This window comes from Ochotona princeps, chromosome 5, assembly GCF_030435755.1.
Source record: "Ochotona princeps isolate mOchPri1 chromosome 5, mOchPri1.hap1, whole genome shotgun sequence".
Taxonomy (NCBI): domain Eukaryota; kingdom Metazoa; phylum Chordata; class Mammalia; order Lagomorpha; family Ochotonidae; genus Ochotona; species Ochotona princeps.
Window position 1 is genome coordinate 31,821,021 of NC_080836.1, and position 27,218 is coordinate 31,848,238.

Consider the following 27,218-nt stretch of genomic DNA (forward strand, 5'->3'; position numbering starts at 1 on the left):
TAAAGATAAGTTTATTTTCTTGCAAAACGATGTGCACAATACACAATTTTTCATTTTTTACCATTTTATGATATAATTCCATAGGCTTCTGGATCTTCCCTATGCCCTCTCCAAATCCCCACTCTTCCCCCACTGATTTCCCGTCTATTTTTACATTAGTATAGTTCTTCACAGACAGTCATAAGTCCATTATTCTGCTATTTAAGAGTCTGCTGAGATTGTGGGCATGGACAATGGCAAAGTCCAGCATCTTATTGTCAGGATAAATTTAGCATTTTCATTGGATTTCCATCTTGTTCTGGAAGTACAGATGCATACTGCATTGTATCCTCACATCAGGATATGATATTCTCCATTACACAGGTAGTATACATCCCCTTAAATGAAAAAGCCACAAATCAAAGTCAACAGCAGGAAGAAAAATAGAAATTTACAATGCCATGAAGTTAAATAACATGCTGCTGAATGACTAATGTATCACTAAAGAGGTGAAAAAGAAAATCAAGATTTCTTGAAGAAAATGATTATGCTGTATGTTCCATGAGTCAGTGAAGAATTCAATATGAGAAAATAAACTGTTCTGATGCACTGAAATTAAAAATTTTAAAAATCTAAATCCATGAGTTATATATAGTATCTGCTGATCTTTGTTAGTGAGATGTGTCTTCTGTAGGCAACAAATAGATGGGTTTATTTTTTGACCCAGTCCACTGATGTATGACATTTGATTAAAGAGTTTAATCCATTTACATTCATGGTTAATATGGATTGGTGGCAGTTTGGTCCTGTTTTTTTAGCCATGGGTTCATTGTTTGATTCAGGCTTCTGTTGTGATTTTACTGGATTGATCTTCACATTTGCCTTTGGTTTTGTTAGGTGCTATTCCGTTTGTCTATCAAGAGAACATCTTTAAGTGTCATTTGTAGAGTAGGTCTGGAAGAGGCATATTCTTTGAGTTTTTCTTTACTGCAGAAGAATTTTATTTCATTTTCAAAAACAAAGGAAAGCTTTGCTGGATACATTATTCTGAGCCAATGATTTTTTTTGCTTTTAGAATCTGGAAAATGTCACTCCATTCTCTTCTGGCCTACAACGTTTACTGTGAGAGATCTCCTGCTAGTTTAATTGGCATTCCTCTATATGACAATTGATTATTTTTTTTTCATGAGCACATTTAAGCATCTTTTCCTTATGTTCGATTAAAGAAAGTTTGATTATCATGTGTCTTGGTGAAGATCGCTTTTGATCAACTCTATTAGAGTTCTTTGTCCCTCCTGTATTCTCTTTCCCAATTCTCTCTCCATATTAGGGAACTTTTCGTTTATTATTTCTTTGAATATATCTTTAAACCCAGCTTCTCTTTCTGCACCTTCTGGAACTCCCGTAACTCTTACCTTTGGCCTTTTACCAGTGTCTCTTGATTCTTGAATACTTGTTTTAGCTTGATCCTGCTCTGCTTCCAGCTTTTTAATTGTTTCTCCACTGTGACCAGAAATATCTTCCAATTCTGAGATTCTTTCTTCTGCCTCATTCATTCTATTTTGGAGACTTTCCACTGAATTTTAATTTGCTCTATTACATCCTTCATTTCCAATAAATCAGCTTGATTTTGTCTCAGTATTGCTATTTCCTGTTTGACATATTCCTTAAATTCCTGCATGTGCTTCTCATTGTTGATAAGAAGCTTTATAACAAGTGTTTTGAATTCTGTATCCCCCATTTGCTTGATGTCTTCCTTAGTTAACTCTGAGGTTGGCAAAGGCTTTTGCTCCTTTGCACGGGAATCTTCAGTAACATTCACTGGGGGTTTGGATTGTGAAATCCACCCTGTCCCCGCACCTCGTGTTTGGGATTTGCTGCTCTTTCTCTACTCCTTGTCACATCAAACAAAGCAGCAGGACGGGCAGTTCTTTGTCTGGGTTCACCTTCTGAGTTCCTGGTGAACTCTCCTTCCCACCTGGTTGCTTGTGGAGTTCCAGCCGCTGGTGCAGTTCAGATCACTACTGGTTGAATGCTGCTGGGATGTCTGGTCACTGCAACACCACCCTGTTGTTTCCGCTGCTTTCCTGTGTTCATCAGTCTCCAGGTACCCCTCTGCTGTTGGTATGTCCTCTCCTATTTCCTGGAATGTGCCCCTTCTGCTTCACTCTAGATAATGTTTCTCCATCAGTTTAAATGTATTATGCTTATTACCTACATCAAAGAATTGTAAAACACAATTTTAAGACCCTATGCTACTTGGAAATGGGACGGGAGGGCAGAGAAGTCTTCCATCTCCTTAGAGTATGTGAGGATGACATGAAGTATAACCTATCAGGACCAAAACAGGTAACTCATAGACAATAGACTCGAATCAGCATTAGACAATAGTAAAACTACAAAGACATATGGGGGAGTCAAGAGCGATCCTGGCAACCTCTTAACAAGAGGTCATATGCACAGAGCAGGGGGGACCCCAGAGTGGAGTAGGTGCATAGGAAGAGGCTCATATACCAACCCTGGAGACCCCTGGATCTACACAAAGGACTATCAGTGTGGGCACCAAGGACTAAATTCCAACTGCCAAAGAGACCATTGGGAGTTGGAGTGCCTTCAGAGGCTGAGTGCCTTCAGAGGCTGAGGTCACCCACCCCCCATTGGGAGCTACCACATAGGATGAAAGAAGCCCAAATCCTTCCTGGCAGAATCCAAGGTCATCGAAACAATGGCTAGGAGCCCTGAGATTTCTCTGGTTCTTACTTAGTTCCAACTTTGGATCCCATCCTCTCTGGCAATGACCATCATGGTCGCTCCGGAGCCCCCCCAAAACAAACAAGCAAACAAACAAAATCAGAATAGACAGAGAACAATAAGGAAAGCTAAGAACCAGACAGGAAATGGTCAGCGTGGATTCACATATACCTTACCAGGTAGGGCACAGAGATTAGATACTCATCACTGGGGAATGGAAGGTTTCTCTGCACACCCCTCCTAAAATAGCTCTGCACCTCAGCTGTTGCTAGAGTTGCTAGAGTTATAAGCCAGTTTAGACTATCCTAGAATCTGCCAGGCTCAGTAAAATTATGCTTCAACGCTGTGGACTGCTAAATACTAAAATAAAGATAAACACGAGATAGCTGAATAGTACCCTATAGCCATTTTAAGGTGTATAGAAGCTGGTTGTACATAAACTAAAATCAAAATGTCAATGAAGTCGTCACAGGATGTGGTTAAGAACTTGCATCTTGAAACATATTGGTTACTCAATAACATGACAATTAATTCCATAATGTTGTAAATTGTCATTTGTTAAGTTGGAGCTTTTAATTGATCAGGATGATATTCTGCTAGCTCTACCTTCAGACCAGAGATGATCTCCCCAAGAAACTCTTGAATGTACCTGGACAGTTAGATGCTGGACTCTTTGCTTGGTATATGCTTGCAATGAAAGAATCTCAACTGATTTTGATCTGTAGTGCTGCAACAAGGTGGAGGAATCCACCGTGGGGGGAGGGGTGGGGGAGGGGATGGGGGAATCCCAGAGCCTATGAAACTGTGTCACATAATACAATGTAATTAATTAAAAAAAAAGTTTGTGGGAAAATGGAATTAAAAGATGCTTGTTTTAGTGCAAAAAAAAAAATTAATCCTTGCATAATATTTTCCCTATTAATATCTTTTTTATTTATTTAACATGTTGTTTTAGATATACTAATTTGTATATTTTATATACCATATTAATTAGATATTGCTGGTTATTAAAATTCATTTTAATGCATTTTTAAGATATATTAATTGGAAAGGCAAAATTTCGGACATAAAAAGAAAGAAAGAGAGATCTTCTATCCACCTGTCTGTTTCCCAAATGGCTTCAGTGGCAGGAGCTCGGTAGGCCAGAACTCAGGACCCAGAACACTATCCTGCTTGCCCGTATGGGTGGCAAGGACCAAAGTATTTGAGCCATCTCCTGCCAATTTCCCAAGCACATTAATAGGGAACTGGATGGGAAGCTTACTTAAGCTACGCTCACATGGGATGCTGGCTTTGCAGACTGCAACTGTATTCACTATACCACAATACCAACCCCACCATAGTCTTTTTCATAATATACATTTTGAATAAAATTGTTAAAGACCACTTACATGCATACATTCCAAAAATCTTGTGAACCAAAATAAGCTTGTGCTTTACCTGTTTTTGCAAAAACCTTTCGCAGTACCCTCAAATGTTTATATTCAGAAAAAGTATTCTAAACAAATTGGAGGAAAATACTCAAGACAATTTTTTAAGAGTTATTTATTTTTATTACAAAATCAAACATACAGAGAGGAGGAGAGACAGAGAGGAAGATCTTCCGTCCGATGGTTCACTTCCCAAGTGAGCACAACGGCCGGTGCTGTGCTGATCCCAAGCCAGGAACCAGGAACCTCTTCCAGGTCTCCCACACGGGTGCAGGGTCCCAAATCTTTGGGCTGTCCTCGACTGCTTTCCCAGGCCACAAGCAGGGAGCTAGATGGGAAGTGAAGCCACTGGGATTAGAACCAGCGCCTATATGGGATCCCGGGGCATTCAAGGTGAGGACTTTAGGCGCTAGGTCACGCTGCCGGGCCCAAGACAATTTCAATCCTCATTTCTTTAACTGGTGATGGGATCATAGCTAATATTTATAACTGCCTTCCTCTATTACCCGTTCTGTATTCCCTTTGACTTCAGCAAGCTCCTAAGCTGATTGTGCTTCATTACCATCCAGGGTAAACCAAATCTTCATTCCTAAAGAATAAGGTGGGCTACTCATCTGCCTCCCTGATGGGGTGGTTGTGATTTTCTATGGGCCTGAACCCTAAGAATTCTTTTTTCCCAACCTCTTCCATTTTTCTACAGTGGAATAGCAGAACCATTTCCACTTGGTAGTTGAGTTCAGTCTCTCCAGCCACTGCAACTCTGTTAGCCTGTTCACTCAGAGGCATGATTTTCCCAGCAGTCAATAAGCAGTCTTAATTTCTAGTACAATGGAATCACTATTTTGTCTCCTAGTGGAAGAACAACTCCCTTGGAAACTAAGACTTGTAGGCTAACAGAAAAGTCCTAGGGACAGGAAGCAATTTTTACTATGAGTAATGGTGAGTGGTGGCATTCCTATTTCCAATCCTTGATTCCTGGACCCTTGATAATTGGCTATAGGAGGGCATGCAGGGGAATACCATATACAGAAGGTTGAGTTAGTCTTTATAAGGATCTTTTATTCATTAAGGTTTACTCTTGTTTCTTGTTGTTTTTCAGTGCCTAGTATGTGTGTTGGCACAGGTGTCTGCCATCATGTTGTATCTAATGATGCTCTCTTCTGAGCCTTGTTTCTTTCATCCTTAGAAAACCATCTTGGATTGTTTCCTATCTAATTTCTTCCCTTCTGTTTTTGCTCTTTCCTTCTGTAACTTCTGTTACTCTAAGATGGACCACTTGGACTGGCCATTTAATGTCTTGCAATGATGCTGTATTTTCCTTTTGTTATTCATTTGGCAGTGTTCCAAAACAAACAAAACAATTCATCAAAAGATTCTAAGTTGTTATTTTCCAAAAGTCCTTAAGATTCCCTGGACTTTGTGTTGCTTTAAGTAGAAGAAGATATTGACTAAGAGCCCAATTTCTGGAGACAAATTATCAAAGTTTGAATCCTCATCTTTCACAATTTAGTAACTCTGTGACCTTGATCAATTTAAAAATCTGTGTGTCTCTGTCCTAATCAGAAAGGGGGATAAAAGTATATCTACTGGCTCGGCAGCGTGGCCTAGTGGCTAAGGTCCTCACCTTGATCCCATATAGCTGCTGGTTCTAATCCCGGCAGCTCCACTTCCTCTCTATCTCTCCTCCTCTCAGTATATCTGACTTTGTAATAAAAAAATAAAATAAATCTTTTAAAAAAAAGTATATCTACTTCAGCATTCTGAGAATTAAATAAGTTGGTATTTGAAATGCTAAGAGCAGTTTCCTAGAGTGTAGTAGTCCTTATATATGTTTATGATTAATATGATTACTACTGGTTTACAGATGATATTTTCTTAGTGTCTCTAAGATACTAGCTATTTTCAGATCAAAGTTTATTTCTCTAAGTAAACCTTTTCCTTCAGTTCAGCTTTTTTTTCCCTAATGACAAAAGTTTTGAATTCTGTCACGGGTCCTTATTTGACAGTAATCAGATGATGGGAAGCTTTGTCTTACCTGATTTCAGGAGCATTAGGGGACTTGGGAGGGGAACCAGCCTTCACAAACAGTGGATAATGCTGTGGGTGTGATGCACCAAAGCTAATCTTTATTCTAGGACTTTTTCCTCCAGAGGAACCCCCTTAATTTTTCCTTCAGCATTAAAAACCTCACCTCAGTGGATATGGATACTGCTCTTTGTGCAAACTTTCAGTTTCCCCAATTTCATCCCCTCCTCTAACTCCCACTCACTGCTGCCCTCATATTAGGCATCACTGAACCCATGAACCTCCCAGGTTTTACAGGACAGTGGGTCCCATCTGCTATGAACAGAGATGTCCTGTGTCCAGCTCAGCATCCTCTCTTTCTAGCTCACATTTATTTCTTAGTCTTTCATCTATTAACAGCTTGTCTTCTAGCTGGCTTGATGTTAACTGCTTTTTATTACTGTCCTGTCATTTTAGAGGGCCTTCAAAGAAGTAAATACATGTGTGGTCTATGTGCCAACTTTACTAGAAATCATTTAAACTTTGTAAGCAGAAGAATGACCACATGAAATGGCGTTTTGCAAAGATGCCTCTAGAAGGAGTTTGAATTATAGCAGCTCAAAGTAAGGAATTAGATTTCCCTGAATGTGGTTAAGTGATGCATATGATTCAATACAAGTTATAGATGATAAAAGTACTTATTAAAATAATGACATAAGTCATATATTATGACATACCAATGAAGAAGTAGGTTGACATGTAAAGTAAGGCAGTCTTCTAAATGTAAATTTAAAATGTTCTCCTGTTCAAAATAAACATAATTATTCTCAGGGCAAAACTAAAGTGACTGTCTTCAGAAATAGTCTAATCTCTACTTCAGTGCTTTTCATGTATCAGTTGATTTTACCCTATTTCATATCCTTAAAAAGAATGTTAGAGGGCCTGGCAGCATGGCCTAGTGGCTAAGGTCCTCGCCTTGAACTTCCCAGGATCCCATATGGGCGCCGGTTCTAATCCCGGCAGCTCCACTTCCTCTCTCTCTCTCCTCCTCTGTATATCTGACTTTGTAATAAAAATAAAATTAACTTAAAAAAAAAAGGCCACAACACACACACACACAAAAAAAAAAGAATGTTAGATTCCATAGGAAAAGAAAGGTTAGACTTGAAGAGCCTTTAGAGGTTTGTTTGCAGTTAATGACATTGAGGACTAAACTGCTACCTCATAAGAAAGAAATAACAACTAAAAAAGGTAGAATATGTAACATTTATTTTTGTCCTTTTTCCTTTGTATTACATGCCCACTTTAAAACCACCTCTAGAATAGCTCCATAATGACAGCAAATTCTTTGAGTTATGAGTTATAGGAGGAGGGAAACACAGAAAAACTTTGCATCCACCTATTCAGTTCTGTAAAGACTAAAATGGGCTAGGCTGGACCAGACCAAGGTCAAAGGCCAGGAGATAGGAGTTTCATTCTGGTTTTGTGCATATGTGTTAGCAATCCAAGCACGTAGGCCATCCTCCACTTCCTTCCCATGCACATGAACAGGGAGCTGGATCAGAAATGGAGCAGTGGGGTATTAAACTGATTCCTGTATGGGACGCTGGTGTTGTAGGCTGTGGTTTAAACAACTATAACCAGAACACCAACACCTGAGAGCAAATTCTTTATTTTAATCCCCCAACTTGTGTATATATGAAAATTTGGGTGTTGCTAGCCAGTGGAACATATGTATAAAAGTATCTTCCAACCTTCTAGGAGTCTTAAGCAGCTGCTCTGTCCACCTGATTAGAAGACAGCTTTTTTTTTTTTTTTTTTTTTTGATTAATGTTTTTTTAATAAGACATGGGAACAAAACAGGTATCCATTTAAATTCAAGGAATTTTTTTTAAATCTATTTTATTGTATTGTTGTTGACAATCTTTACATAGTTAATTACAGTTAAAGAAAGAAAAAGAAAAAAAAAAGGTTCAAGGGGATAGGGAAGTGGGTAATACTATTATGTCCATATTGTTTCCATCATGTATCTGAGGTAAAAGGGGTTATTGAGGGAGAAGCTCCACCCGGTTTCCCGCCCACCCCGAGTCCCGGATGTGGGGCATGCTCTGAGATATGTGCTCAAGTGGTGTTAATAGTTCTCCGGTTATGAATCGCTGCCAGTTTCGCTCGATGAGGTCGTCCACTGATTGATATGGTCCATTATAAAGTCTCCGTTTGCCCCATATTTCGCTGCCAATATATAGCTGAGATGAATGATTGATCTGCTCTGTCTTCTGTCTTTTCTTGATTAGAGTTCTGAGTCCAGCAGTTCGATTGGGGAGATCTCCAAAGAAACTTTGAGGTATTCCCAGACTAGTTTCTTGTATGTTCTAGCAAGCACAGGGCCCGGCACAGTCCATCACCCCGATCAGCTGGTGGTTGCAATTGCTGGATTGGTTCTGTTTTCAGTCCCGAGTTGCACTGGAACCAATGGGTGTTGCAGTCCATCCTGGTTCGGCCCTTACATCGACCAGTGGGAGCTGCAGCCTAGTCGGGGCGACCCACAATAACCCCCACCAGGCCCGCACCCTACCCTGGTTTGCCAGTATGTGTAGCAGAAGACCAGTCTGTCCCCCATCCCATTTGGCTCTTGTACTTGTCAATGGGTATTAAAGCTTAGTTCTATCTAACCAACTCAACCATCCAGCCCTCAAGGATGTTGTTGAGTGCCTCTCTATCTAGCCATCCCAGCTCCCATCCTAGTTTTCATGCCCTCCCACGGGAATAGTGACCCAAGAAGGGGGAACCCACTTTTTCCCTCTCAGGTCTCTCAGTCCCGGTTTATGCACCCTTTAGGTGGTTCTGTGATTTGACTTGACAGAATTAGTCCCCAGTGCCAGCTTTTGCGGCTATGCCCATACATCCCTCACCCACTCTAGTTTATGCTTGCACCAGCAGGAATAATCAGCCCAGCCTGGCTTTTCCCTGGTCTAGTCCACATGCAGCGCACAGGTGATGTAGCCTTGCTTAGTCTAGTCTGTCTCTATCCCAGCCCACGCTCTCCATTGGGAGTAGCTGTCCAGCGAGGGGACCAGCCCCTTAATCCCCCTGCTGGTTCTGCCCCTCCCTTCCTGGATCTCACGTGTGCTGGTTGGATGCTGCATTCATATCCAGTACAGGCAACCACGCCCTGGCATTCCATAATGTGTACTGGTTTTGTCGTGACCAAACCCGGCTCATCCCACACTCTGTTCTGGTGATCGGATTTGCCAGTGGGTGACATGAACTGATTCAGCCTGGTCTGCCCCTGACCCATGCTGAATGTGTGCCAGTGGGAAACTTTCCATGGCCTATTCTGGGCTGTTTCCTATCATGCTTCTTGTGCTTACCTGCAGGGACTGTGTCCTGCCAGAGGAGTTGCCCAGGCTCCTCCATCAGAACCCCTCCCAGTGCCAGATTTTGCATATACCAGGGGGTCCTTGAGCTAACCCTACCCAGTTCACCTCCTGTCCTAGCAGGAACAGTGGCTTTTGCTGGCTGGCTTTCACCCCATTCTGGTTCTTGTTGTTGGATGTTTCAGCCCGGCCATGGCTCATCCATACCCACATACAGCTCACGCATGGCTCAAGAGGGGATTGGGACCTAGCCTAATCAGTCCCACATCTACCCTCTGGTTCTTCATGACACCAGATGGTGTAGGGATCTGAACTGGCCTGGTGCATCCAATCCCAGCCCACACTAGTGCCTCGGGTGACTACAACTGTTTCCTAGATAGAATGCAGCCCCCATTCCAGCACACGCACCCCTTGGTGGGAACCTCAACCCAGTTAAGGTGTCCCCATGCCTCCCCAGCTGGGCCTGTTCCTAGCCGTAGATCATGCGCCTGCCAGTGGTTGCTGTGACTCAGCTTATCTCAGTCCCTCACTTGTCCTGGCCTCTGCCTTAGTCAGTGTGACTTAGCGTCCTTGACTCAACTAGCTACCTAAGCAGCGATTCAGACAACCAATACCCCAGAGCTCCCTGGCCGGGCGGCCAGCAGGCAGAGCCTGCAACCACATGGTGCACTGGCCGCCCTGGGGGAGGCCGAGGACTCGTTCACTGCCTTGCGACAGTGTCTTTGGCGTGAGCCCCCAGCATTGGGTCCGACCCGGCAGGGGCACCCCCGACAGCTGCCACACTGTGAGGAGCGGCACTTGCCCCCAAATCCCAAGGCCCGAACTCCTCCCAAACTCACCCTGCCACAAGATATTAGCAGCTGGGCGGAGTTAGGAATTTTAACCCAGTTCCCAAGTTCCCTCATGGTGTACTTACCCTGAGGGAAGAGCTCTCTTGGGTCCTGGGGGAGGCCAAGGACTCGTTCACTGCCTTGCGGCAGTGTCTTTGGCGTGAGCCCCCAACATTGGGTCCGACCCGGCAGGGGCACCTCCCACAGCTGCCACACTGTGAGGAGCGGCACTTGCCCCCGAATCCCAAGGCCCGAACCCCTAGAAGACAGCTTTTTAAAAGAGTTGAAATTTTATTATCATTAAAGAGACATACTCAGATTAAATCCAGTTCTGTCGATTTTTGTGAAAATATGGATAATTTCTTTATTGAAGTCCTGTCTCTACAAATTTCTTTTTAATACTATCCATCTTCATTTTTCTACTGACTTTTTTTCGTTGAAGCAATATGCACTTCGGTAAATCATCTTCACTTCTGTGTCCTTTAAAAGTAGCTATCCACATAGAAAAATTATGTCATGGTCATCTTCTTACAAATATTAGTTAGATATTGGAGCGTCTTGCTCTGTTGAGAATCATATTACTTCCTATCTTCATAAAACCTTGGAGAAAGGACAAGAATGAATTTTAAATGTATAACCTAAGACAATTCAGATTTCAGTGAAAATAATAAATGTATGATAAATACTAGTCTAAGCTGCAAATATCAACTCTGTGGCTAAAATTTGTAAAATGAATGTGTGGTTTTTAATAAATCGAAACATATGGGAATCCTCAGCACATAAATAGAAAGATAGTAATTTCAGATATTATTATTATCATATCTTTGCCTTTGTTATAAGTAGAAGCTATAGCTTCTGATCACTGCTAAGTGTTTCAGGATTTTCCCCAAAACTGCACATGCTTTTTGATTAGCAATGCATTTTACTTTCAGTAAATATCCTTCTTATCTACTTCTAACTGCTCACACACATACATTATCTAAGCAGTAAAACAAAACAATTTATTAAGCAAATAACACTCCTCTGAGGATTTTTTCAGTTTATACAAGATAGATGAGAAGTTCATTTTTAGAGCACTTTTATTTTATGTAACATTTTTTATTTTTAAAATAATGTTATACTAGACTTTTTTTTCACAGTTTGAAAGTTATAATCTTCTGGTAGCTGTACAGAAGTCGTGCCCCCTTTTTTTTCCTATTCACAGTATTTAAAGTAGTTCATGTGACCTAGATATTGAAACTCAAGGTAGAGTGTGCTGCATTGCTGATATTTACCATGAAACCTCAGAAACATTCTGGTTTCACGTGCTAGAATTACAAAGTGCATACTGTTTAATATTGCTGGTATTTCAAAAGGTCTTGGATCATCTGTGCAACCGTTTTTCAAACTGGCATAAAATTCAAAAATGATCACAGAGAAAAAATTGTGTGTTAATATTCTATCTCAATGCACATATAATCAGTGTTCATTTTTAAATTTTAGATAGTGGTAGATAAAATTCATTATGGATTTTTCACCCATTATTTTTCTTACAATTAGAATTATAGCAATTGCTAAATTTAGGAAGCTAAACTCCAGTAATATACAATTAATCTGTTGCTATCTCCTAATTTGGAGTGATCTCTGATAAATTATTAAAAAATAAAATATCTGAAGTCTGCGTTATAAAATTATGTTCATCACGAGAATTTTATCATAGGTCATCTTGATATAAAGCATCTCTTCCAAAAAATCAGCTTTTACATTTAGGAAGCCATATTCTCCTGTGTGAAAAATAAAACCAGAAAGCAAATCATTGATTAGATTAAAACATCTGCAAAGGTAGGTGGCTTTTAGGTAGAGAATCATGTACGTACTGAAACAGTCTGATGTGCTTTATCTGTATTCATTGCAGGGAAATAAAATAGAAGAGAGATTGCATCACAACTCTTGGCCAAAGAAATTAAAACAGACATGTTAAAGATAGATTTGTAATTTTTGATGATACAAAGTGCTATTTTTATATAGCCAACTAGAATTATAAAATCCCAGGGATGATAACCAAATCAGTATTGAGACGCTTACAACCATAAGATGCAAACTGAGATCCCTTGAATCAAATCTGAATTTCAAGGAGAGACAAAAATAAGTAAGGAATGCAACTGGATGCTGTAGAAGCTGTAAAGAATCAGATGTGATAAACAGATGCATGGGAATGGCAAAAGTAGAATTCCAAACAGAAAGTGTGGGGCAGAGCATTCTGATAACACCTTCTTGGGGAAGAGGGCATAGAAGCTTCTGGGACTAGAAATATCATATGAGTCAGGAGAAAAGCTAGCTGTAATGTGTCTCCAGTTCCTCACTGAATTTGTGCTTCCTATCTTCCAAGCATTCCTAAGTTGGTGATTCTTCTGTCTTGTAAATTTTGAATTATGAAGGTAAGATAAACAGTGGGTTAATTCAAGTATGTACATACATACACACTACTCATACACATACACACACTACTCATAATTTTCTTGAAAATTCATAACCCCCTTATGTGAAAGATTCTGGACAATCCTGGAGAAAATAAATCTACACTATCAATATTTCCCAAATTTGCTTGATCATTAAGCACTGTTTTTGCAGTACGTCAAAGGACACCAGTTTGGAACAAAGTGTTCTCTATCAATCATGTGAGAATATAGAAATAGCAAAGCCGTTTTTTAAAGATAGGCCATATATTAGATCACTGAGTGAATGTATTTTTACAGTATTTACTGATAGGGCTTTTACATCTTTATAAAGGATTCAGAGTAACACAGAAGGGCCCACATTATTTTTATAATCAAATAGGAATTTTGTCATAGTGATTTGGTTTTAAAGACGTGTTACAGACCACATATTTTGGCTAGAAACCACCAGACATGAGTAAGAATATTTCCAATGAGTATATCCTATACCTAATAGTTCTTGCTAGAGAGAGCTCCAGCTAGAAGATTGAAAAATGACCTTGTGTTGATTTGGGAAAGACTGTAAGACACACAAAACTACCAGTAGCCAGGACACTGTCTTCTGTTTCGGAACCAGCATCAGCTGCCAACAGCATGTTTGACAAGGTAATTCTTTTCTGGAAAAAGAGATTAGTGTTTCACACCAAGATATTAATAATGAACTTCTTGAACATTTTAAGTTTCATAGTCAGATTTTGGAAATTCTTGCTTCAAGTTTCCATACCCAGTGTTAATGTGCGTTGTGAATTTCTAAAAGATGAATATGATATTAAAGGTACCTGTGTTGCCCTGTATCAGTACCACTTACATTATGTGATCCTTAGAACATAGTTTGAGAAATAAAGGGCTGCGTATGCTGCAGACTTCCTTCTCATTGTGAAATGTTACAGTTCGGTGATTTTAAATTACCTATTTACGTTTTTCTCCTTCAAAACGTGAGAGAGAGAGAGAGGGAGATACATATTTATAACTAAAGAACATCACTGGATTACTTGTGAGGAAAAATACCTCAGATTACAGCACTATCTCAAAACAACTCCACATTGAATTAAGTCTTCTTCAGTAATTAAAAATAATGCATGTTATTTAAGAATACTTAAAGGCTATTACGATCATTATATAGTCTTAATCCTACGATTTTTAGATGAAATACTCTAAAATCATACATATACTATCTTTCAAAAAGTGAAATATAGTAAAATAAAATACTAAAGGAGAAATGGTTTTTCCAAAATAGTAACGGTGTTGTGTTTCATCACTTATTTAGGATTCAGTGAAATTATACTTCTGGTAAACAAAAAAATGTTTTAATATATTCCTAGGAGTGCTATTGCTGGATCATATGGTATGTTGAATTTGAGTTGTTTGAATATTCTCCATACTGATTTCCATAGAGGCTGTACCAGCCTGCAGCCCCACCAGCAGTGGAGTAGGGTTCCCTTTTCCCCGCAACCTCGCCAACAAGTGTTGTTGGTGCTTTTATTCATGTGGGCCAGTCTTACTGGCGTTAGGTGGTACCTCATTGATGTTTTAATTTGGATTTCCCTTATTGCCAGGGAACTTGAGCATTTTTTCATATGTTTATTTGCCATTTGGGTTTGTTCCTTTGTGAAGTGTTTGCCCATTTCCCGTGCCCATTTCTTGAGTGGCTTGTTTGTTTTGACATTTTGGTTGTTTTGTAGCTCTTTGTATATTCTGGAGATCAGCCCTCTATCACCTCTGTTGTGTGCGAAGATCTTCTCCCATTCTGTGGGTTGCCTTTTTACTTTGTTGATTGTTTCTCAGCAATAGCACTCCTAGGAATATATCCAGAACACTTGTTTTATGAGAAACCAACATGCACTCCTATGCTCATAGCAGCACAATCAGTAATTGCAAAAACATGGAAGCAACCAAAATGCCCATCAACAGAGGATTGGATAAGAAAGCTATGGTTCATCTACTCCATGGAATACTACTCAGCTATTAAAAAAAAACAAAATGCAGTTCTTTGTGGCCAAATGGGCCAAACTGGAAACCATAATGCTAAGGGAAATGAGCCAATCCCAAAAGGTTAAATACCACATGTTTGCCTTAATTTAAGATGATATGATGTTATGTATAACATGTTATGTTTTGAATGTTATATGTTGTGTATAAACTAAAATTGAAGTATAGGTGAGGTGGTCACAGAAGGTGACTGGGAACTCGCATTTACTTTTAACATATTGGTTACTCATTACTATGTCAATTAATTCCATAATGATGTAAATTTTTGCTGATGGTATGTTGGAGCTTTCAATTGACTGGGATGATACTCTGCTGGCTCTGTCTTCAGACCAGAGAGGGTATACCTAAGAAGCCGTTGAACTTGACTGGACAATAAGATGTTGGACTCTATGTTTGGTATACACTTGCAATGGGGGAATCTCAACTGAACTTGAGCTGTGGTTATGCAACTAGGTGGAGGAATCCACTATGATGGGAGGGTTTGGGGAGGGATAGGGAGAACCCAAGTATCTATGTAATTGTGTCACATAATACAATGTAATTACTGAAGTTAAATAATAAATAATTTAAAAAAATGTTGTAAGTTGGCAGATAGTAACTTTCTGCTGTAAAAATATAAATACTGGAAGTACATTTTATTTCTCTCAGTACAGTAGAATGTAAATTAGTTTTTGTTTGCCTGTTAAGGAAAGATTAGCAGGGAAAAATAATTGCGGACAATAGTCATCTCAAAGTACTCCGCTTTTAAAAACAGTATCCCAATGTTCAAATCTAGAACAATTTGAGCATCAAAATAATATTTATTGTGAATTATAATGTACTGAATAAAGTAAACATACATCAATTTATATCAATATAAATGAATACAAATAAATACACTTGATCTTGGCCAAAAGGCCGAGAAGCAGTGTACAAATAAATACGGATAGAAAGACTCTTCATTAGAATGCCAGCTAATAAGAAGCAATAATTAGGGTCTGACCGCAGTGACTCAAATAACCAAATTCTCACCTTACAAGTACCAGAATCCCATATGGGCACCAGTTCCTGTTCTAGCTGTTCCACTTCCTGTCCAACTCCCTGCTTGTGGCCCAGGAAAGCGGTGGAGGACGGCCCAAAGCCTGAAAACCCTATACCCACATGGGATACTGAAGAAGTTCTTGGCTCCTGGCTTTGAATCAGCTCAGCTCCAGCTGTTGCGGAAATTTGGGGAGTGAACCAGTGGATGAAAGATCTTTCTCTCTATCCTTCCTTTTCTCTGTAAATCTGTCTTTCCAACAAAAATGAAATAAGTCTTTTTAAAATTCAACTACTAAAAATATATAATAATTCATATTTTAAATATAGTAATAAAATAATTATTGATATATTTTCATAAATGATAGTATAGCATTTCTCCACAGATTATTTATTAATTAGAAAAGAAACAGCAATTTGACAGCATCAAAATCAATAATTGTGTTAATAAATTGATCACAGTTCTGGATTAAACTGGCATTTCATATTCCTCTTAATATGACAAGGAAAAGGGTAGCATATTTTTAGCAGAATAACTGGCCTATGTTCTACAAAAATTTCAAGGTCAAGAAAAACAAGGCTAAGTATTGGTTCCATTCTAAAGGAAATTAAAGACAGTTGACAACTAAGTATAATGCATAATAATGGATCAGCATCTAGTGTGAAAGTTTCAAAAATATGCAAAACGCCACAGAAGATATTTTAGGGACAATTATAAAAATTGAATATAGACTGTGGATTAGAAATAGTACATTTCAGAATTTTGATAATTGCATTGTGGTTACATAAGAGAATTGCATATTCTCAGGAAAAGCACACTGAAGTATCAAGAGGGAAATTGGCATGCTGCTCACGTTTGTTCTCAAAGACTCCAAAAGAACAAATTAGGTAGACAGACTCAGATGACAAAGAAATGGAGGAAATCAACTGTTGAGAAATCTGGATAAAGGATTCTGAGCCTTCCTCATCCTCTTCTTGTAATGTTTCTGTAAGCATGAATTTATGACAGAATTTTTTAAATTTAAATACTTTTTTAAAATTATTTATTATTTTACTTCATTAATTACATTGTATTATGTGACACAGTTACATAGGTACTTGGGTTCTCCCCACCCCTCCCCAAACCCTCCCACCATGGTGGATTCCTCCACCTTGTTGCATAACCACAGCTCAAGTTCAGTTGAGATTCCCCCATTGCAAGCGTATACCAAACATAGAGTCCAGCATTTTATTGTCCAGTCAAGTCAAGTTATTTTGCTGTGGTGAACCAAATTGTTAGAGCTATGTAAGCAAAGAACATTCCTGTTAAAGGCCTCCACTTGGATAAAATTATGGAGCAAATTACTAGAATGCTGATTGTCTTCATCCCTCAAGAAAAGGTCGTATATAGTGTACTTGTTAACCATATTAAATTTTTTAGATTAAAAATATTATGTGACATCAGAGCAGTAATTTAAGTGAATGCACTTAAGGGTTTAAGTAGACAGCTGTTTCAATGACAGCACAAAACTAGAGCATCCATTCTCTCTCAATGCCCACTCTGCAGAGGTAATGTTACTGAGAGAGAGGAAGTATAAAGAGCAATCTTCTGCCCACTGATCCCCCACCCTGCTGCTCCACACAAAATGGCCACAACAGCTTGGATGGGGCCAGGCCAGACCCAAGTCGGGAACCCAGAACTCCAACCAGGTTTCCAGACAGGGATGGTAGGGGCCCAAACACTTGAGCCATTATCTACTGCTTTCCCAGATGCATAAGCAGAAAGCTGGATCCATGGTGGAGCAGCCTATACTTTAACTGACTCTCATATGGAATGTGTGCGTTACCGATAGTACCCTAACCCAGTGTGTCACAACACTGGCCCCATATACATTTAGTCATGGTTCATCTTCCAGTTTACCTGTGTGTGTTATTCTGAGTCATATCACCACTGGAGAATGGTAACAGATTATGCATTAAATTGCAAAATATGTTTTTTACAAAATACGCTTTGTAAAAAGGGAGACTTTGTATAAGAAATTACGTAGTCTTTATACTTTGTTTTATAAATTGCCATATCATAATCTTATTTTTAAGATGAGTTAACTACTGGGTCTGGTGCTTTGTTGTAACAGATATTATCGCCTGCTACACTGGCATTCTCTAAGGATGCTAGTTCAAGTCCTAGCTGCTCTGCTTCTTCTCTAGCCTCTCATTCCCTTCTGTTGGCAGCAGAAGGTAGCCCAAGCAAGTGTTTGCACCCTGATTCTACTGGCTGCAGGCTTCAAGCTGGCCTAGCTCTGGGTGTTGCAGCCACTTGAGGAGTGAGCCTGCAAATGAAAGATCTCTATTTCACTCGGTCCCTCGCTTGCCCTCGCCTTCTCCCTTATTCCCTGTAACTTTGGCTTTCAAATAAATAAATAAGACTTTTAATGGGATAATTAAAATATTCTAATTTTAATTTAATTCTTACATAATCATTTTAATGCATTATAATTTTTTAAACATGGAATTTTAATGCATCTTATTTTTAAAACCTGTGGATATGTTTGTGTTATGTTTTGCTTTTTTACATTTGTCAAAGTATAAATTTTGCATTCTTTCTACTTATGAGCTATTCAGTCTCTAGTCCAAAATAAGTTGTTATATTTTTCAGCCCAAAACTCCAATACTACTTTTGGTTATATTCAAAATGAGATTTGCTAAATCAAAGTAAAATCCAAATGAATAACTTGTACTATTGCTTAGTTTTTAAAAAATAGTTAGCATTTATTTGATTTACAGTCAAGAGAATAATAAACAGACTCTGACATCACCTGATATAATTGTTTAATATAAGAATCTAGTAGATTAGAGTAGGAAACTAAAGGGCAAATAATTTGCAAATATATCAATATGCATGAATCAGGATTTCAGAATTGTTTTGATGTTTTGTCTAAGAAATAGTATTCCTAACACTGCAGATATTAAGAGAAGCAGCTGTTTCCTCATAGAAAATTTAATACCTGTCTAAAGAAAGACAAATGCATAACAATGCAACAAATAGTTTTCATTTTTCAGTGTATCCTAATTTTTAAAATTCTATCAGCAATTTTATAGTCTGCATTCAAAATGCATTCAAAATGAAACACCTTAATATTATTGATCCTTTAATAACTATATAATCCTTATGAGAAAATGCTCTCATGTTAACATGTAAAATCATTCTATAGGACTAAATCTTGAAGTATTTATTTACAACAGAAAGACTCTTGACCTAATTGTCTTTTCAATTTAGATTTCTATAGAGAAATAACTATCATACCAAGATATGGAGCCAGAATTTTTATTGCAACATATTGAAAGAGGGAAGCTCATTCTTGCTGTGTTTCTGTAATCTGAATGTAGATTCATGCTGCCTCAACACCCAGCAAATGTGGAAAAAGGAATAATCTAAGAAGCTAGACTTGTGCAGAGTGAGCACAGATGACAAATGCGATAGATAGCAATGCACTACAATAAATTTCACCTTAAATCTTCATTGTATCATTTTAAAAAATGGTCTTACCCACTTTCCTCTAGCCCTTGACCTTTCGCATCCTAAGCAAATGTGTAAAAGTTATCAAAAATAAAATTTATACAATTAAAATGTTTGGGATCAAAAATGTTGCTATTTTTCCTTCAGTAATACCCGAAATTATGTTCTCAGTGCAGCGTTTCCATCAAATGTTAGCTCTTGTAGCAACAGTCATTCATGCTTGTACTGAAAGAGACACACATGTAGTGTTGTATGACATGTTTTCAACCTTGGCACTATTGACCAAATTATTCCTGATCATTGAGGGCCACCCTGTGCATTGACACAGGATTGCAGTTTCTTTGGCCTCCCTCACCAGATGCCAGCAGCACAAACTTGCACATAAAACCAAACTTGTCTTCATTGTACTTAGTCCATTGTTTCTCACATGGATGTATTCACTTTGTATAACAAAACAAAACAAAGTTCTGAGTATATGATTTGAGCACTTTTAAATATTTGTGGCATATCTTAACGAAATGCACTTATTAACAAATGCCTTCAAACATTGATAAGTGTTCCTTAGAGAACAAAATCTGCTTCCTGAAAAATTTACTTAGATATAAGTCTTTCTTAGTGGGCAGCTACGATGGCAAATAGATGCCACTTTGGTCAGCTTCCTCTGTATGTCCTTCCCTATATCCACTCTTACTATATCTTGTAATGTCTCTCATACTGTTTTCCCTAGATTATCTCTTTTCTGGAGACCTCCAATAATCCACACTACTGGCTGCAAAAGCTGCCTTTTGTTTGTCTTCTGCCCGTCATGTATGTATAAATGTCCACATCCTCTTCAGTTCTCAACGATGGACTTGTTAGTCAGAAACTAAAGAAAGGAAGGGAAAAAGAGTTAGTTTTTACTTTGTCCTTCTGAAATGTGGTTAATTGAGTGACCATATATTTCTTAAGGTTAATAATGGGAACAAAGGAAACAGAAGTTCCATTTCATCATTACACTAATTTTACTGAAAAGGATATTCCTCTGCACAGAAATTAGCTTATTATGTAGTCCAGAATTGAAATTAAGCCTGGGAACCCTTCTTAAATAACCTTCTGTATTTCTTTTTGTAATTCAGAGTGTATGCAGGAAATTGTAGATAAGCCATATAAATTGCCTTTTTCTTTTGATGCATTCTGCAATATTCATTAATTTGAATATATTTCACCAGTTTAAAAAAGATAGCATATGTAAGTAAAATGATTTTGCATGTCAGTTCTTAGCTAGTCTAAGCAAAGTTGAGTTAGTGGAAAAATAATTTTAATGACAATTGCTTCCTGATAAATTTTCAAGTTGACCTGAATCATACTACTACTTTTTTACATTAACCTCGAAAACTGCTAAACTGTTTTAAGAGTTTTAGAGCATGCCTTTCCAGAATTGAAGAGGATTAATCATATTTACTTTAGGCGATTCCTTCACTGCCTAGTAAGTTATGGTTTTACAAGAGTGAGTGCATGATTAAATTTTTTCCTCTTGCTTTTAAGTAAAATAAATAAATCAGCTTTTTTTTTATGGCTCTTTCAGTTTTTATTCCATATAACAAATAGTTCATCAGCTTTGTTAGAACTTTTTCAATACCAGAAATACTGAATAATTTTCTAAAGAGAAGACAGAACGTTTGTGCCATTTTTTCCTGTAACTAATCACTAAATCTGATCAATACATTTAATAAACTATTCACTATTGTTAAACTGTATCTCCATTGCATCCAATATTATTCTAATTAAAATTCAGGTAAATTCTGACACCATTGAGATATATTTAAGTAGCATAAGTAAAAAAATTTATTTACAAATTTCTGATGAGGTGATTGCAAAAATAAGAGTCATTGGTTTTCTGTTGACGTATTTGAAAACTAAATTTTGTGGCTTAAATTTTCCTGTCTTTAATAATGTCCAATTTAAAATTTACATGTAATTGCACCACGTGAATGGAATTTGAAACATCTGAACTACATCACTTGAAGATTTTATAATTAAGCCTAAGAAATTGATATGAACAATTTAGTCTTTATTAAAATTAAAGGGGTTATTTGGAAAGAAAATTTCATGATACAGTCTTTCTATTGTCTGTATTACTGTATTAAATATTTTAAAATAGGATATTTATTATAAAAATCATGATGCTTATTTTTAAAACATTCTAATACTACAAAGATAGATTTTTTTTTCAAGTACAAAATCACTGAGCCATCCATCCTGCAAGTGAGGTGATCTTAAAAGCCAATAGCAGGGCCCAGCGTGATAGTGTAGCAGTTAAAGTCCTCTCCTTAAACGCACTGGGATCCCATATGGGCGCTGGTTCTAATCCCAGCTGCTCCATTTCCTAACCAGCTCCCTGCTTGTGGCCTGAGAAAGCAGTCAAGAACGACCCACAGCTTTGGGACCCTGCACCCGTGTGGGAGACCCAGAAGAGGCTCCTGGCTTGGGATTGGCGCAGCACTGGCCGTTGTGGCCTCTTGAGGAGTGAACATTGAATGAAAGATCTTCCTCGCTGTCTCTGCTCCTCTCTGTGTATCTGCCTTTCCAATAAAAATAAATAAATCTTTAAAAAGAAAAAAATTAAAAAGCCAATAGCAAAATGAAGCACTAGGAAAAAAACCTTTCACTTTAAGCCTCTATGTGGCTTTGATATGGTTTGGTTTCATTTACAGATTATATCAGACAGTCACAAAGACCAAAAAACATGCTAGCTACCATGATTCAGAATGAAAATGACAAATTACAGATTCAGAACTCAAGACATTAGAATTAACTTACATAAAATGTATAAATGTGGCATGTTTTAAAATGTACATACAAAAGTAGAAGATGTAATTGTGGAATTGGAAGACTAATTCTTAGTGGATAGATTGATTTGTTTATAGTCAAGAAAAGAAAAAGTGCTCTGGTTTTTTTCCTTTATTTATCTTTTAATTGTATAAATTTTATTTTTGATAATTTTGACATATTTGATTAGGATGCTAAGGGTCAAGGGCCAGAGGAAAATGAGTGAGGATCATTGTTTGCACATTCTCTTTTTTCCTTCTTGTATCTGGGGAGAGGGGAGAGGTATGAGGAGAAGTCACACCCAGATTCCCAACCATCCCAGGGTCCCCAGTGTGGAACATGCTTTGAGGGTCCTGTTCAGGGGATTTTGATAGTTTAGCAGTTCTGTATTGCTGCCAGTCTTGCTACTCCAGTAATGATGAGATCTCTCCCGACTCCACTGGCTAACATAGTCTACCTTAGAGTCTCCATTTGCTCAGGTATTCACTGCCAACTCTTGGCTGAGGTAGTTGGTCAATTTGTCCTGTCCTCCATGCTCTGTTATGGTACGTGGTGTTCTCAGCAGGTTAGTGTACTGTCAGATCCTCCATGTGCTTCTGGATGTGCTGTCCATTGCTATGTCTAAGCCACTGAGGAGGCCCAGCTCTGACACATGCATTCCACGGTCAGATCATGGAACTTACAGTTTTCTCTATGATTGTAATTCTGAATTCAATGGTTCAGTTGCCAGGATTCCCAATGAAACTTCATTTGAGGTGATGCCAGATCTGATTCTTGTGTGTGCATGCCAACACAAGGTCTGGCATAGTCCAGTGCTTGGCCCTGCCTGGTCTGCACCCTTCCAAAACCAACCTCACTCCCAGACCCAAATCTCACACACACCAGTGTGTGCTAGGCCCTTACCCAGAATGGCCTGCCCCCTCTATCCCGGCCTTCTTGTGAGCTGGTGGATGTTGTGGCCTGACCTGCCCCCACACCCTGTTTTAGGGTGTTCATGCAGGTGCTACAGCCTGGACCTGGCCCACTTGTTCCCAGCCCCAGTAACATTGAGCAAATTGGTGAGTTCCATCTTCATGCCTAGGTCAGCCCATCATCATCCCAACTCTCAAGCTAACTAGCAGGACGTGAAATTCCATACCATTGGACCCACATACCCTCCACAGAATCTACCCTGAGACCTGGTTCTCTTGTGTGCTACTTAGTGTCATGACCAAGTCTATTGTGACCCATTGCCTAATCCCAACCTAGCCCTACCAGACAGACCCCCAGCCATAGCTTGCGTGTGCACAGGTGTGTGGTGATCAGCCATGTTCCATGCTAACAGACCCAACCCAGAACTCCCATGTGGGCTAGTGCATCAGTCTGACCCATAAAGATCTCCAGGTCTCAGTCCCCTCACTTACCTGCAAGTAGAGTGGCCCTGTCATTGGGTGTCCCTCAAGATCATTCCTCACCTGAACTCCACCTACTCTGGTTATTTTAGAAAGAGTATTTAATACAGGTAGTTGACAACAAATATTTGTTTTTAAAGATTTATTTCCTTTTATTGGAAAGTCAGATTTACAGAGAGAAGAAATGACAGAGAAAGATCTTCCATCTGCTGGTTCTGATTCATTCCCCAAATGGCCACAGTGGCCATTGCTGAGCTGATTCGAAGCTAGGAAACAGGACTTTCTTCCATGTCTCCCATGTGAGTACAGATTCCTAAGGGTTTGGGCCATCCTACACTGCTTTCCCAGGTCACAAGCAGAGACCTGGATGTGAAGCAGGTTAACTGGGACATGAACTGGCACCCATATGGGATCCTGGTGAATCAGGGTGAGGAATTAGCCACTGAACCATCGCACCAGGTCCACAACAAAGATTAGAAAGGAATAGAAATCTAAGAGACAAAGTATCAGGACAAGCAAAAGGGATAAAGAAACAAAATCCAGAGCTCAAAAGCTAGTAACATTCTTTGGTTGGAGCCTACAAGCCTAAAGCCACTGAGTTGCTGTTTCAGTCCATTTTGGATTAAGCAAGATATTGTCACCTCTATAAAGATAAGAATTTTCAAAAAGCTCCTCCCCCTTCCCAAAATACTACCTTCCAGTATTATCCTATTCCTATCCCTGAATTTAGAAGAGTAGTCTGTCCTTCCTCATCATCTCTACCAGTGTCTTTAAATTGAAATAATTAAATACTAGATTTGTCAGTAGAGCCAGGCATTTGCAGACTTATCCCCATGTAAAATATAGCAGACAATTAACAAGTGAAAATGAGGGCTTTAAGAATCAATGCCTATTGATAAAATGAAATATCCAACAGTTTAGATACTACTGAAGGGGGGCTTAGTGAATTGAAAGATGTTTAAGAAACCAAAACAGTGTAAAAAAAAAAAAAAAAAAAAAAACAGAAGTAGACATTGTACATCCACATGTGAAATTCTGAGGACAAAGACTTACAAAGAACAACTGACTAGTGATTACCAAGAAATTGTAAATAACGGAAGTACAGAGATAGTGAAAAAACAGTATCTAACAAATAAGAGGAATAAAAAAGAAATCCATACCTTAAGATAATGTGGAAAATGCAAACCATGAAAGTCAAGATACTGAAGGAGCTGTAGGAGTAAAAATATATCCTGAATGAAATAAAGCAATGAAATGGACAGATTTCTTAGTAGCATCAATGGAGGCTAGCGGGAGAAGGGAAGAATATTTTCAAACCATTAAAACAGGTTGTTTATCAACCTGAAATTGATTGCCTAGGCAAACTTTCCTTCAAGCCAAGGGTGAAAAGAATTTTAACTGGAAGTTTACCACCAACAGTCATAACTAAAAAACTTTGTAAAAGGAGGTGATTAAGAAAACATTTTCAAGATATATTCCAAAAGGAAAATCTTGAGGTAGGAAATACAGTTCGGCAAATATGTTTGCAAAAAGAATTATATAAAATGCCATTACTATTACTGTTATTACTGGTAATATTGGTATTATTTGTCTATTTTCTGAGGCTGACCGATTACACAATAATAGTAAGAGAACCAAAGGAAGAATACAGCAGGGGTCAAAAGTATGCATTATAAAATTTCCAATGTACCCGCCATAGTGGGTTGTTGAAAAAAGAAAGGAGATGCTTCAGATAAATAACAATTGTACCAGTTTTCAAGACAGCAAGGAAGTTTTTTTTTAAAATGTTCATTTATTTGAAAAGCAATAAAAGTGAGACAATTATTTTCTATCCATCAGTTTACTCCCCTAATACCTATAACAGCCAGACTTGGGTTAGCCTAAAGCCAGAAGCCAGAAATCCCATCTGCATCTGCCATGTGGCAGGCAGAGGCCCAAGCACTCAGGCTGTCCACTGCCCCTGAGACGTGTTCACAGGACGTTACATGGCAAGTGCAGAGCAGCTGCGACTAAGAAGAGGCCCAAGCACTGGGGCTGTCCGCTGCACCCCAGCAGCTTTATCTACTCTGTTACAACACTGCCTCCTCTCCTGTCTACCCCTCCCCCCAACCCTGGAAAGTTTCTTTAAGCATAGAAAAGTGGGATGAAATAGAAAGCAAGAGGTTAAAAATGCTTGAAATACATCTAAATTCATTAACAATTACAATCAGTATTACTCTGAAAACATAGAGATGTGAATCGTTTGAAAATGAAAGGTTAGGGAAAAGTTATGAAAGACAAAAACCAAACAAAATCTAGGACATCAATTTTAGTAATAAGCAAGATTAGAGGAAAAAAAAAAGGTTGCTGCTTAATATAAGTTTCAACTTACTAGTAGGATAAAACAACATTAAATGTTATACCCTTAATGTGGTCTCAAAATATCCAAAAAACCTGAAAGAAGGATATTGACAAATTCTGTATCAGCACATTTTAACATTTATTTGTATACCCATAAATTACAGATTATGCATTCTTTTCATGTGATTTTCATAAAGATTTTTTGCCATAGATTTACTTTAGAAAAATTGAAAATATAAAATGTATGGGATACTCCAGCTTTACTGCTTATATTTGGGAAAAAGAGACTAAAACTGAATAACCTAGACTGTCAAAGTAATGATTTTAAAAATCAACAGCAGGGCCCGGCGGCGTGGCCTAGTGCCTAAAGTCCTCACCTTGAACGTGCTGGGATCCCATATGGGCGCCGGTTCTAATCCCGGCAGCTCCACTTCCCATCCAGCTCCCTGCTTGTGGCCTGGGAAGGCAGTTGAGGACGGCCCAATGCATTGGGACACTGCACCCGCATGGGAGACCTGGAAGAGGTTCCTGGTTCCCAGCTTTGGATGGGCACGCACCGGCCTGTTGCGGCTCACTTGGGGAGTGAATCATCAGATGGAAGATCTTCCTCTCTGTCTCTCCTCTCTGTATATCTGACTTTGTAATGAAATAAATAAATCTTTAAAAAAAAATCAACAGCAGTTTTTTAAAAGGTAAGGTCATAAAGAACAGTAATGAATGAAACATATATTTCAACAAGTGAGATGAGCAAAACCTGAAATTAGTTCTTTAAAGATCTATAAATGCATATAAATCTTTGGAAGTCTTATCCATTAATAATTGAAGAGAAAATGCAGAAATAAATGAAGTCATGAGTAAAGGTGGATCAAATAGTTTCCTGCCTACAGGTAAGGTGGAGGTTCCAAATAGAGAAGTTACTGTTAACAGCCTTATATCACTTAATTGTGAAATCTTAGCTGAAGTGGACCAGCTTCTAAGAATAGCAGAAATGATTCAAGCAAATACTGAAGGCCAAAATAGTTACTAACATCACTAAAGCATCCAATATTTAGCTTATAACTTCTCATTTAAAAAAACAGGAAAAAAAACCAAAAAAATAATATGCTGCAGGTAGAGCTGACCTCTCATCTTTCAAATAAAGGCCATCTTGTACCTACATATACTTCCGGAGAATAGAACAAGAGAAAATGTTTCCAAACTCCTTTTGTGTTATCTATATTACATTCTCAATATCCAGATCAGACAGAAAGCAAGAGAAATTAAAAATATAATAAATTTTACTCATGAACATTAACACACAGTCCTAAACAAAGAATTAGCAAGCTAAATACA

At 38.4% G+C, this 27,218-nt stretch overlaps 1 protein-coding gene across 3 annotated transcripts in view; it reads left to right on the top strand.

The window, feature by feature from the left end:
- Nucleotides 1–27,218, top strand: part of MBD5 (methyl-CpG binding domain protein 5) — a 167,712-nt gene that overhangs the window by 42,469 nt on the left and 98,025 nt on the right. Inside the window, exon 3 of one of the 3 annotated variants that reach the window (XM_058664466.1) lies at nt 13,303–13,451. The exons of the other annotated variants lie outside the window; for them this stretch is intronic. The gene's annotated coding sequence lies outside the window, so the exon portion shown is untranslated. The remainder of the gene's footprint in view (nt 1–13,302; nt 13,452–27,218) is intronic. 3 annotated transcript variants of the gene reach the window in all.